The 7,906-nt window shown below is 58.6% G+C and overlaps 1 long non-coding RNA gene across 2 annotated transcripts; it reads left to right on the plus strand.

The window, feature by feature from the left end:
• Nucleotides 1-380: 380 nt before the first annotated feature.
• On the plus strand, nucleotides 381-7,338 carry LOC123617861 (uncharacterized). Of its 2 annotated transcripts, XR_012499760.1 has the most exons (4): nucleotides 381-1,216; nucleotides 1,411-5,871; nucleotides 5,965-6,123; nucleotides 6,319-7,338. It is a non-coding gene; the product is annotated as an uncharacterized LOC123617861 (long non-coding RNA). The 2 variants fall into 2 exon arrangements; XR_012499759.1 differs by having other exon boundaries at nucleotides 381-5,871.
• The last annotated feature ends 568 nt before the right edge of the window (nucleotides 7,339-7,906 follow it).

The following is a 7,906-nucleotide window of genomic DNA, read 5'->3' on the forward strand; positions in this document are numbered from 1 at the left end:
AGAACGGTGGGCAAAAGCTAGCAAGGTACCAGGAGCCGGTGTGTCTGCGGCCCTGCGGGAGCCAGGAGAGGCAAAAGCTGATGTCTACAGAGTGCCCGCTGCCTGCATGAGGCGCTGTCCGGGTGCCTTGCACTCCCATGGCGCTCTGTGGAGAGGCGGTGGGGCGGGTACGCTGGGCCGCGGGGCTTGGAGCAATGCAGGGCCTGGAGCCTGTGTTCACACCCCTCCTGGGGCCGAGGGGCCGACTCCAGGGGTCTTGCGGGAGCCTTACCCACCCGTCGACTGCTCGCAGTCCCTCTGCAGGGACCCCTCGTCCCTCCTGCCCCGACTCGAGCCTCACAACTCGCCGCCTCCCCACCACGTCCGCCAGATCTCAGCATCTCGCTGGTGGTCCTGAAACGCGGCCCGGCCTGCGGCAGCACTGCCAAAGTGCAGTCGCCTCCTCATCAAGGGCGTGACTTCCGCCACGAACCCGAAGCGCTCGTCGTACCACGCACTTCACCTTGGTCTTCAGCATGCTCATTTACAAGGAAGCGTCAGAGTGCTTTTCTCACAGCTGTGGGCGAACGTTCACTGCCCAGATGAACATGGTGAGTTTTGTTTTGTCCTGTGTTGGTGAGAAGCTGGAGGGGCTGCCTCTGAAGCCGCTCGAACCCACTTCTGAAGAAAAGATGTCTGCACATTGACACGATGAAGTTCTAGAGCTGTTTCCAGTCAGGCCCGTTTACCTTTTCCGTGTTCTAACCTTCGGTTTCATGTTTGCTAAGCTCTCCCTGACCCCCAGGAGCACGTGAACATGTGCTGAATACGCTCCCGGTGTTTTCATGGTTTCATCTTGCATCTGAAGCTTTAATCCATCTTGAACAAGGAACGGGGTCCAGGTTTACTCAATTTCGAGGGGTTGGCCTTTGGCCCAGACTGTCCGTTCAGAAACGCTCTCGCTCTCTCCACTGATCTGAAGGTCATCTTCTCACGTATTAAACGTTTATATAACCTCAGGCTGATTTGTAGAGTTTCCGTTGTTTTCTGCTCCGTCCTTGCGTCAGGAGTTCAACAGTTAAAAGATCTGAGCTTTCCTCTCTGACAGCCCCATCCCCCACTCACTCGCTTTCTTGTTCACGGATTTCTGCTGGGAAAAGGACATTTAAAAAATTGTATGTCTTTCTGTGTGGACACGTCCTGTCCTTCCGTCGACTCAGTAGTTGCTGTTTCTCAGGTGAGAGTTGGAGCCTCCCGTCCTGGGCCTGCTTCCTTGTTTGGTTTATTCCTAGGATTCCTGCTTTCTCACTGAATCGTCAATGGGACCTTTTTTCCAATGTATTTTGTTACAGTTATTTTGGGAAGTTTGGCAAGCCACAGGTTTTGTATATTTATTTTGTAACTGGCCACCAAACTGAATTCTCTTTTCAGCTGGAATCGCTCTCCCCCACCCCATGGTGCTCTTGGGAGGCGGCCGCCCAGGCAAAGAAGGCTGACTCCTGGCACCGGGGCACGGCTCCGGCTCCGAGAAGGAGAAACTGCGCCCCCCGTCAGCATCCAGGGGTCCATCTCCAAGCAAAACATTTCCTCCGTGAAGGAGCTTCTTTTACGTCAGTTGGTATTTCGGTCAGGAATTACAGAATGTACTTCGCCACAAGTTCAAAACACACTGCCTTCTGAAACCAGGCCTTTTCCAACAAGATCAACAACAAATGTGTTACTTTTCTCACACCTTGGACACGCAGGAAAATGTGTGCTCAGGGAGCTGGCTGTGTGCCCGCCTGGGGAAGGTGCCAGGCAGGACGAATGCTCTGGGGCAGGGGCTCAGCTGGTCCTGTTTGCCGGACTCTGCCTAGCTGCTAAGAGTCCCTCCCACCCCACGGTCCCCGTCCTTGCAGGGAGCTGGCTGCCCCCCACCCCCCACCCGGGGATGGGCCTCTGCAATGCGGAGTCCCTGGAGTTTTACTCACTGCGTGCCCCACCCGCCAAGTTCTGTTTCCAGCCTCTCACTCCCACATGGGCACCAGGAAGGAGGTGCCACTTTGCCTTTTTTAAGAAGTGGAACCGCGGGTTCACATGTTAAGTATTTGTTGCAGGCCTTGTAGACATTCAGGAACAGAAGCTGGATCTGAACCCCGTTTAAACTGACGATTCTCAAAGATTCTATTCTCAGCATCTAATTAATTTTAATTGGCACTGAGAGCCTTTCAAGCACAAGGGTACATAGCACATGTTTCATCGGCTGTGGTAGCACATGACAGCTTGTCACCCTGAAGATCCTCTGTCCCCTCAGGAGAGGCCGAGAGAGGGAAGCAGCCTCCTAGCTTTATCATGAGCACGATTTTCACCTCGAAGACCCCCTGAAAGGGTCTTGGGGGCCCAGGGCCACCCCTCCACACTGCTGAGGGCTGTGCCTTTGTGAGCACAGATAGAGGTGGCTTAGCTGCTGCCCTGGGAAGATGGGTCCAGATGGGCTCATGGTGACAAGGAGACCAGGAGGAGAAGGAGAAGATGATGGTGCCGAGCAGAGGGGCCAGCACGGGGCTGAGAGACTCCTGGCACTGCTTCCGGCACCCCCGCAACCATGGTGGAGACCCCAGGACCCTCACTGCCCACCGGCCTCGCACAGGTGGGACTTGGGTCCTGTTCTTGAGGAAGGACCGTCTCAGCGGGGGAGAGGAGACCACCCAAAAGCGAATGGGCTGCACACACAGGAGCAGGGGGCAGTCACCACGGGGCTTCGAGAAGGTGTGACTCCGCCCGGGGGGGTGGGTACCACGAAGCAAAGGCACAGGTGAGTGGGCAGCCCTCGCCCGGGCCGTCACTGCTGTGATGATGGTACCGGGCACGCGGCGACGAGGACGAGCTCCTTCATTTCTGAGCCTTGGGCTCCCCGTCTGTCGAATGGGACTGACCACAAAACCTACCTCATAGGGGACCTGTGGGGGCAAGACTCTGAGTACTTGGGCTGCCCAAAGGCCCCTTGGCCGCCTCGGGCCCTCACCGTCTCCTGCGCCCGCAGCACCGTGGCGCTGTTTCCACGACCACGAGGCCGCCTGTGGGCCGGCAGCTCAGGGGATCGCCTCACGTGCTCCAGTGGTCCCTGCACAGAGCTGCCGAGCCTTGTCCTCCCTTTCATCACTAGCACTCGGTGCGCCCTCCCCCGCGTGCAAGAGTGTTATGAATGGAATGTACCAATTCCAGCCTGAGCTCCAGGAATGCGCCCCACCTCCCAGGCAGGGCACTCAGCCCACAGTGGAAGGGCGAGGTCCTCGGGGGCTGGGGGCGGGGTCTGGGGGCACCGGCGTCCTGATGGATGGGGCACACGCCCACCTCAGCCTGGGGATGTGTGTGTGCGCGCGGGCGCACACACGGAGGGGAACGTACAACCTCGGCACGTACACAGAGACACTGCAGAGGGGCACACACAGTGGTACATGCCATCCACACCATGATCTCCACAAACAAATGCACATAGTAGGGGTATTTGCACACACAGAGCCGTGCACACACGTGCACCCCCCACCCCCGCACAAACGCATTGCTGTGGAGTGCATACAGAACACAGTGGGCCCGCACACACGTCAAAGGCACACTGATGCCCATAGCGTAGTGCACACACACAGAGACCCCCAGACACACTTGGAGGGAGGCCCCAGGGGAACAGCCTCAGTCTCCTTAGCAGACAGGCCAAAGGCAGAGAGCCCCAAAGTCTTGGGCACAAAACACCATGCGCTGATTCCTCTCTCTGCCCTGCTGGCCTGGCCTTCGGGGCCTCAGGCCTCGTGGGAGGAGCTACACTGGTGTGGTGTTGTGGATGGGGCGCCACTAACTCAGGTTCTTGTGTTTCTGGTTTTGTGCCACTGCCTCAGGGCTTCAGCAGCGGCAGCTGCTGCCTGGAGAAACGGCGCACTAGTGGGGCCCTCAGTCCAGCCCCACAGCCCCGGTCCTCCCACCCAGCCTCTCGCTGCCACGGCTGCCAGCCAGCCCTCAGGTCCAGCCAGGTCCAGCCTGCTCCAGTGCCTCCCTGGGCCTGCTCCCGCTGGGCACCGTGTCTCCCGTGGGACATGGGGTAAACAAGCCTCGAGGCCCCATGGGAACCAGGCATCCTGCCAGACTTTCCATTCATCCGTCCGTCCATTCATCTATCCATCCAGGAATTATTTGCTCAGTGCCTGTGTCATGCCAGGCACCACAGTGATCCCCATCAGTCAGGACACCCCAGTCCCCGTCCCCACCTCCCTGCAAATTCCAGCTCACACATACACTCTGTTTGGCTTCCCTATGATTTTAAAACTTTTGATTTCCTATGGAAACCCAGATTTCTGTCTTTTTGGAAAAATGGGGAAGTCTGACGTCAGGCCTGCCAAGCTGCCCCCCCGACTGCCGGAGTACTGCCGCTGGCCCCGCGCCCTGCCATCCGCTGCCGCTGGCCTGTGCTTATCTTGGGGCTGCTTGACACCCCCCCAGGTCGGCTTTTGTGTTTGTGGCAGGGGCCCCCAGCCCAAGCAGGGACAGCCCTCAGTGGCTGGAGGGCCTGGATTCACTCCTCTAATTTAGGCCCCCCGGTGTCTGTGTGTTTTAAGTGTGAGGCAGGAGGGTATCCATGTGTTTTAGATAAGCCAGTCGGGATCAAGATATGTACAAGCCTTAGGTTCTTCGTAAATGGCTGCAGCTTGAAGTCTCGGTTGCTGAGCTCCCTCCCAGAGGACGGGCAGAGCACTGCCCCTTCTCCCCAGGATCTGCGACATCGCTGCTGCCTGGGCAGGCTTGGGTGGGCGGGGCTCTGACCCCGGCTGTGCCCTGAGCTGCCCCCTTGTCTCAGGTTCAATCTTTGATGACACATCCCAGCATTTCTGACTTGCGTTTCATACTCTCCTTTGCGTTAACAAATGGACGTCTGGTTGCAGGCTGAGGCCAGAGACCCAGTGAGTGACCTGGACACTTCCTTCAGCTCCCAGGGCTCCTCATAGGCCGTTGCTCTGCTCTGAGACCTGGGGTGCATGCAGTGGCTGGGCTGGCCAGAGGAGGGAGGAGGAGGAGGAGGTGGCCACATGCACTGGAGGCCAGAGCTAGAGTCGGATATCTGGGGGACTTGGCAAAAGGGCCTCACAGGACCACCCATGCCCTCAAGGCCAGCTTCTCAAGAGGCAGCAGGTGCCCAGGCAATGCTGAGTTGTGCGCTGGCTGGGCCTCTGAGCTCATGTAACCCCACTCTCTGTTGTGCAGGCGGCTGAAAGGGCCACCCAGCAGGGGAGGCATGGCGGGGCTTTGTGGCAGCCGCACGTGGAATGGGGTCACATCGGTCAGACACACTGTGGTGCTTGCCCTGGGAGCCCAGGAGAGGACCGGGGCAGGAGGTGAGGCGCCTGCTAAGTGCTGAAGGGCCTACTGGGTGCTCTGCTCCTGTTAGCCACAGCCCTGGTGGAACCAGCACATGCACCTGGCCCTCCCGCCGCACAGTGGGTCTTGGTCCTGGACCCACGGCTGGGCGCTCAGCTGTGCTGACTTAGCGAGGCCGGTCACTCTCAGGTGTGGGACTGAGGCAGGTGTTTTCCCTCGGACGTTAGACCAGTCAGCCCGGCCCCTACAGTGTGACCCCTGGGGACACCACCACCCCTACCAGAGGGTTCCAGCAGAAGCAGGATTCCAGGTTCTTCTGCTGCCTTCCACTGCCCCCCTCTGGCCAGGCTGCCGGGCCACCAGCTGGCACAGCGCTGGCCTGGCCTACGGGTCAGGCCACCAGGAGCAGTGCCCGGAAGTGCCCTGGAGAGGCCGCCCGGGAAGGCCCTGCACCCCGCGGGGACGACGCTGGGACGCGCCACCCGCGTGGAGACCCTCTGTTGTTTCTGTGAGGGTCCTTGGGGCCGTTCCCACATTCACTCGCACCAGGTGAGGGGGAAACTTCCAAACCTCAGAGGAAGGGGGGGGCGGGGCTGCGCAGCTCCGGCCTCACGCACCCACCCTCTTCTCTTCCCTCCCCAGCTGGGCTTCTCCTTCAGGAACCGCACTGTGAGACCTGCCAGGGCCTTGGTTTCTGCGTCCTTGAACTGCAGCTCTTGGGCCCAAAGGTTTCGTGCTCTTTCTGATGCTGAGATTCAGAGCAACGAAGAACCTTCCTGGCCTCTAGGAAAAGATGCGCAGGTGGGGCCTTTCCCTTCGTGGAGGCTGGTGAGGGGACAGGGTGGACAAGCCTCTGTTTCCTCTTGATACTTCTAAATTTCAAAATGCAGATATCTCTAGATTTTCTGGTATGAACATGTGAAAACCCCTAACTTAACCATTAGTCAAGGGAAGAAAACTGTAAATTACAGCGTCACGTCATTTTTCTCTCTCCAGTTCGGCACAAGTGGAGAAGCCTGTGCAGGACGGGAGTTGCTGAGGGGCCGGGGAGGCAGCGAGACACTGCGTGGCCTGTTCTGAGGCGGGAGGGAAGAGGGCAGGCCACACCACGCAAGGAATGACAGCAACTTAACACCAAAGTGGTGGAAGACTCACCTCCTAGTGGGCCTTAAGGATTAAGAGGTTTGACTCCCAGGAGCCCTCGAGCCTCATCATGTGCTCATTGTAACAGCGTGATCAATAACGTGCCCCAGGCGCCACGACAGCCCCAAAGCTGACCGCAAGAGGCCCAAGAATGGGCGGTGGCCCCGTCCCTGGGAATCCCAGCCCCTTCCCCAGGGCGGTTGGATTGAGCCCACCTGTAGGCGTGTGAAGCTACTGAGCCCATAAAAAGTGACAACACCACGCCTAGCGGCCCTTTGCGCTCTCTCTCCCCTTTGGAGACGCCCTCACTCTGTCTCTGGAGTGTGTACCTACTTTTACTTTAACCTGAGCACCCAATTCCCACACCTCTTTCCTTGTCTTTCTCTTGCCTGACACTCTATGCAGTATGTGTCTCTCTAAATAAATCTACCTTTACTCAACGGTGGCTCGCACTTGGATTTTCCTGTGCGAAGCCAAGGACCCACACTTGGCGGGGCACGTCCCAGGGGCTCCACCGAGACCTGGGACTCGGCCCTCATGCCCCATATCTGATTTCCTGCATCACCCCCAGGAGACCTTCACACAGACACAGGCCTGTGGTCGGAGAGACCACTGGTTGTTTGTTAGAGCAGGAACGGAGAGTGAGCCATTTAAAAAGTAAGGGAGGTGTTTGTGCGCTGCTGTGGAAAGTTTTGTGATAGGTCGAGGGGAACACATAAAGCCAGGTGTAGAAAATGGGTGTCTGCAAAAATAAGCACGCTTGTACACGTGTGTGAGCCTCACAAGTGCATGGACAGTGTGTAGAAGTGGTTCACGGAGCTCATGCCCGGCTGTTTGCCGCTGTGTCCTGGGGAGAAGGCAGCAGTGACGGGGACATTTCTGTCCATTTCTGAACTGCTACACTGCTGGGTCTGCCCGCCCGAGTGTGGATTCATATGTGGCTTCGAGATGAGGCCCCCCCCAGGAGGAGCCTGGGGTGGGGGGCGGGGTGCAGGTTGGGGCCAGGCCTGGGGTCATGTGTCTGCCACCAGCTGCGTGGGCCCGGTAGGGTCCAGCTCCAGTCTGGGCCTTGGTCCCTGCGTCTGAAGTGGGGCAGTGATGTCAGCCCCACGGGGTTGCTGTCCAGCTGTGTCTGTATGTCCCTGAAGGGCTGGCATTGCCCCAGGACCTGGCAGATGCACCCACCACTGGGCCCATCCTGCATCTTCTCCGCAGACTCTGCCTGTCGTCTGTCTGTCGCATCTGTTAATGTCCGTCATCTGTCACTGTCCGCCATCTGTCTGTCACGTATCTGTCGCACATCTTGCACAGTCTAAATATTTACAGACGGCGGGGCCCTGATGCACAGGCTGCAGGCTCGCCTCCTCACCCTCCTGCCGATGCAGTAGGTGTGACCCTGAGGCCCGTGACGGCCAGTCTGGCAGCAGCGGACACACTGCTT

This window comes from Camelus bactrianus, chromosome 17 (assembly GCF_048773025.1).
Source record: "Camelus bactrianus isolate YW-2024 breed Bactrian camel chromosome 17, ASM4877302v1, whole genome shotgun sequence".
Taxonomy (NCBI): domain Eukaryota; kingdom Metazoa; phylum Chordata; class Mammalia; order Artiodactyla; family Camelidae; genus Camelus; species Camelus bactrianus.